We start from the raw sequence: 6,030 nt of genomic DNA on the forward strand, positions 1-6,030 counted from the left end.
CTCTGATTGAAAATACAAGGCTTCTCCAACCGAACGTGAATAGTCTTCAAGATCTTCCGGTGATATTGCGAATGAGCTTGTTTTTTTCATTCCCCATTTTAATCATGAACATCAAAACAGTCCTTCCTGTCATGATTGCAATATATATATATATATATATATATATATATATATATATATATATATATATATATATATATATATATATATATATATAGTAGAACGCCACACAGCGTTCTCCGATCTTTAAATACGCTTGCATATTATATATTATTCATGCAGATTTTGTATTCATTAATATGGCGTCAATTCCTGTATTGATTATTGTATTATACCTAAGACATTATGGTGATTTAAAAGATTTAAAAATATAACGTGCGTGAATTCAGCTGGAATCTAAACCGAAAACATTAGCTCTCAAGCATCAATCACAATTATATTATCTTAGGGCAGATGAATACTAAAACTCAATAAATTAACGCTGTTTCACGTATTTCCGAAGGTGGACAAAGGAGTATTTTAAGCTGACTAACGATAAGTTCCAATTTTAGTTCACATCTTAGCAGCTATTTTTACGGGCTACACTAAATTAAATTCTATCAATATCTAGTTTTCAGTATGTAACCCAAACGTTTACAGCGTAGTTTGGTAGACCGCACTAACTCCCGCAGGCAAAGTTATATATCATTTTGAGTTTCCTCTTAGATACAACGTAAAGATATGATATTATTTAAATGTTAAGAGTGACAGTCCAAAACAAATATGAAAGTTATGCCTGATAAGCTCAGATAACCCGACAGACAGGACCTTGATTATGTATTAAGGAACACAACTAAAATAAAAGCAGCTTAAATAAATATACACGTGTTTCTAGGAAAAAAAAAACTATTTGCGCGAAATAAAAATAAAATGTATAATATAGATGTAAGAACGCATAAAAGTATAATAGACAAGCTAAATCGAATGATGTCTAAAATGTTATTTTTTTCAAAATGACTGATCGACCTTCTTGTTTGGGAAAATAACAAAATCAATCAATCAACCAGATATGTATTGAAAAATTAACACATAAAAAGTGTATGTTAGTACACTACACACACACACACACACACACACACATATATATATATATATAAACATATATATATGCAGACGTATTTATATATACATATACATCTTATGTCCAATATAATATTCTGTGTAATATATATATATATATATATATATATATGTATATATATATATATATATATATATATATATATAGTGTATCAAAGTATTAAAGTATATCTCTTCATGGGAGAACACAGAAGAAGTGATTTTTGGCACCCTGAAAAGGACCCTGTCTTCAGCATGTATAACATACTTTCGTTATTTTCCCTCCTAAAATAACTCAAAATATAGCCATTAAAACTAAATTCCTGGCAACAGAATGAGTACACCCCTTACGAAAGTTGTCAATATTAACATACAGCATGCAAACTCTCAATATTTTCTGTGGCCACCATCATTATCGAAAAATGTTTTTACACACCTGGACATGGAGTTTATCAGAGCTTCACGTGTAGTCACTGAAATGGTTACCCACTCTTCAATTACGACGTCGCAGAGCTGGTGGATATTTGAGGCTTTCCACTCTTCCACCTTCTGCTTGGGGATGCTCCAAAGATGTTTTATTGGGTTCAAGTCTAAAGACATGCTTGCCTAGTTCATCACATTTACCCTCAGCGTCTTCAGTAAAGAAGTGGTTGTTTCGGTTGAGTGTTTTGGGTTATTGTCATACTGGGACACTTTTCTGCGATACAGTTTTCTGGGGAGAGGAGTTTATGCTCTGCTACGGTATTTGACAACACTTGTTCGGTTTCATTTTTCCCTCGATAAAAAGTAACCCTCCAATACTTGCAGGACTCATGCAGTCCCAGACTATGAAATTCCCGCTACTATGCTTTACTATAGGCATTACGCACTTATATAATGTTTATAGATTCATAGGGAGACGCATCTCATATATCCATAAAAAATTATTCGCTTATAATTGTTTCTGCAAATCTCGTACGCATACGACTTTTGGACAATATACAAAATTACAACGATTTCCCATAAGAGCTTTCCTCTTACAAGAATGTTTACTCGTTATGATGACAAAATAAAATTGAGCGCTTCCAACTTCTCCCTTTAAGTCCTTAAACTTTCAAAATCCCTGCGTCCGATCACTTTGACATCAAGCACAAAGATGAAGGAACTGTCGAGCTCCTTGCAATAACGAAAGTTCGAAATTGAACTAAAGAGCAAGACAACAAAACTAATTGATGTTTTTAATTCCAAATTTATTGGCGAACCTAAAATTTTATTTCAAAATCAGGTTTTACAATTCAAACATCATCTTATAATTTCAAGGTGAGTGAATCGTCTATAATTTGTGTCATCCCATTTCCGCTACATATTTCTTGATTCCGAATCAAATCACAAGTGTTTATTAGTATTGTACTTTCAGGGCTACTGTCCAATATCAGTATTTATAAAAAATATGGGATACCTACTGACAAAACAAAATTAGGTAGATAAACACGAACACATTTAAAAATTAAATAGCTCTTTTTTCTGTCATAGAGGACGGATCAATGACGAAATCAGTTTTATTAAATGTCAGGCTGCAACCAGCATGATGAAGACCATAGTTTAGATATGGAGAAGCAATGAAATTCCTCCCGATGTCACAAGGATGCTGCAAAATCGATAGTCGATGTGGAAATTATGAGAAAGCCTTTAACTATTCATTCAATATATATCATTACCTCCTTTATTGTCGAAACAGTAACGTGAATGATGGCGATTTATGCCTTAGAAAACATATTGAATCGATTTATTTTGTATTTGAGATGTAGAACTCGCAAATGTGTCAGAGAAATCTTATGAGGGTTGATCAAGAGGAAATAATATCAAACAGTTGGGAAATATTGAAACTGGCCGTTTTCTTAGAAAGAAAATATTTATTCGCTTTGGTCTGCTTAGATTTTCACGGTTCCATGAAAGAAACTATGATAAAATTTGAGCGAACACTTTTCCCGTTAGTTTGCGTTTTCTCTTTTCATCCAATATCAAACGTTTAAATTTATCAAATGTCGAAACGCAATGATTATTGTAACTGAATTATTGCTCTTGATCACAGGTCTCTATGTTGATGATCGTCAACATTTTCTCCGAATACTGAATAAGAGTACATATAAAGTATTAACGTTTTTTTAAGACTTTCAGCTTCTCTCAATATTTTAAGTTGACTAATATTAGTTTGGTGCAAAAATAATGTCGTTTTTATATATGTTGTTGAATGTAAAAAAAAAACATTACTTTTGCACCAAACTAATAGATCTGGACATCTAGCAAGATTATAGCATATTTCCGGCATATTGTTTTTGAATTTTTGGACTTACTTATATTATTGATTCTTCGAACTTACTTATATTATTGATTCTTCGAACTTACTTATATTATTGATTCTTCGAACTTACTTATAATTTTGATTCTTCGAACTTACTTATATTATTGATTCTTCGAACTTACTTATATTATTGATTCTTCGAACTTACTTATATTATTGATTCTTCGAACTTACTTATATTATTGATTCTTCGAACTTACTTATAATTTTGATTCTTCGAACTTACTTATATTATTGATTCTTCGAACTTACTTATATTATTGATTCTTCGAACTTACTTATATTATTGATTCTTCGAACTTACTTATAATTTTGATTCTTCGAACTTACTTATATTATTGATTCTTCGAACTTACTTATATTATTGATTCTTCGAACTTACTTATATTATTGATTCTTCGAACTTACTTATATTATTAATTCTTCGAACTTAATTATATTATTGATTCTTCGAACTTACTTATATTATTGATCCTTAGGATTCACTATAGAATTTAACAATGTGGGAAACATTAATTATATATATATATATATATATATATATATATATATATATATATATATATAGTGTTGGGACGATTACGCCGAAATAAGAATAAGAAAAATCGAATGTTTTTGGGGTATTGGAATAGGTATCGTAATCGGAAAAATGCGTGCTTAATTTCCGATTCCAAAAATGATTCTTTTAATTTTTTAAAACTTAATTTTCTATTGCTTGTATTAGTGATAATTATTTGTTGTTTTTAAACTATTAGTAAAACTAAACTCTATATATCATAATAACATCCAAATAAGATGTAATTTTTTTTTATTTGCGTAAAATAGACCAAATAAAACCTGAAACTTTGTGAAAATTCCCTAGGTAAACCCTAGAATAATGCAGTTTATTTACAAAATATCGAAATAAGTGTTTACGATTAAAGACAAATACGATCTAACATTATTGTACCTATTCACAATGCCTCCCCACAAGATAGAGTTAGATACCAGGGTCGTTTTTTAAAGTGGAGAAAAGGAACAAAAATAAAAATTGCCTCAGTCGTGAAGGATTTCTCCTCCACTGACAGAGAACAAGAAGTTTAAGTGCGGCATAAAAAGTGTGTTTTTAATCTTTAAAATAGTTAATTCATGAGTTCATGCTTTTGTCCTGTTGGGTTTTGTCCAGTAAGTTTTTCTCTGCTCCTTCACACAGCTGTGACAAATATGACAGGGAATGGATAAAAAGTAAGAAAAGCTTAGCGTTGAATTCAATTTGATATTAATTTGTGAATTTTCATGCTTCCCTTGAAAAATGTTAGCGTCAAATTTTCTTTGATTCTGCCTGTATTATTTACTTATACTCAGACTTAAGCATTCTTACGGCGCCAGAGGCCGTCTGAAGCCCGAACAATCTCACTTCCCAAATATCAAAAGTTGCCTTGGAAGGCAATAAATGCTCAGACTACTAAATGTGTTTTTGGTAATTAACATCTTTTATACCGTTTGACTTTTGACAATTTAGGTTTCAAATTTCTCATTCATTGACACTACGTACGAAAGACGACGAAATTTTGCCAACATAAAAATGTAAGTGTATTAAAAAAAATATATTTTAAAGATATTCAAAATGTGTTTCAGGATTTGCAAATTAATTCCTAATATATTTGTTATTTATTTTTATTTAATATATAATTAAATGTAATGCGAAAGTTCGAATTGTTTACTTTGGAAAAGTCAAATATATACTTTTACTGGATAGAAGTGTAATTTATCTTGCCTTTAGTAACATTTATTCGGTGGGTTTCTACCGGTATATTGTTTAATTTATATTCTTGAGCCATTATCGAGACGTCAAAGTCGTGTGTCGGCCATTTTTCTTATTCTGAGATAACACCGAATAAACATTGTGACATTTCTAGATGCGTTTCTATTATTACTTTGTTTAATTCCCGATTTTTGAACGATTCTCGAGGCGCAATTAAATGAGACCACCATTTTGTTTTGCATGTTTACTAAATAGTCGTTACACTACCAGTTCTGAAGTTAAAAAGCACTTTTAAATAAGTTAAAATCCAAATAAAAAAGAAAAAATATCAAGATTATTCAAAGAGTAGCTTAACTTGCATGTGGAAACATTTATTCGTTGTGTATTTATTTGTTTCGCGCTATGTTTCTTTCATAGCCATTGTGAAAAATTAGAGACAAGAAGAAAAAAAGAACGAAACATAAATTTAAGTATTTAGAGCGTATGCTTTACATGTACATTTAACGTAAAATGAGCCGCCATAGCCGAGTAATTTGCATTTTAGGGCAGTTAAATAAAAATTGCTGCAGCAGGTAAATTCTGTGCGTTTTGTGTTAGTGGTAGGTTACTTTTTTAGTGATAATGTGCGGGTTTTATAACCAGTCAGACTTAGAGTTGATTATAAGCGAATTTAATGAACAACCGTGATAATTAATGATATGGACACTCTTTTACTTTAAATACATATACTAAACTGATCTCACATTCTAAATTCTTAATCTTTTTATTGGTTCACAACGTTTCGGCCAACCTGACGAAGGCCAGAGGAAGTTGGCCGAAACGTTGTGAACCAATAAAAAGATCCAAA

Source organism: Euprymna scolopes, chromosome 14, assembly GCF_053919585.1.
Source record: "Euprymna scolopes isolate OS-2025 chromosome 14, ASM5391958v1, whole genome shotgun sequence".
Classification (NCBI taxonomy): domain Eukaryota; kingdom Metazoa; phylum Mollusca; class Cephalopoda; order Sepiida; family Sepiolidae; genus Euprymna; species Euprymna scolopes.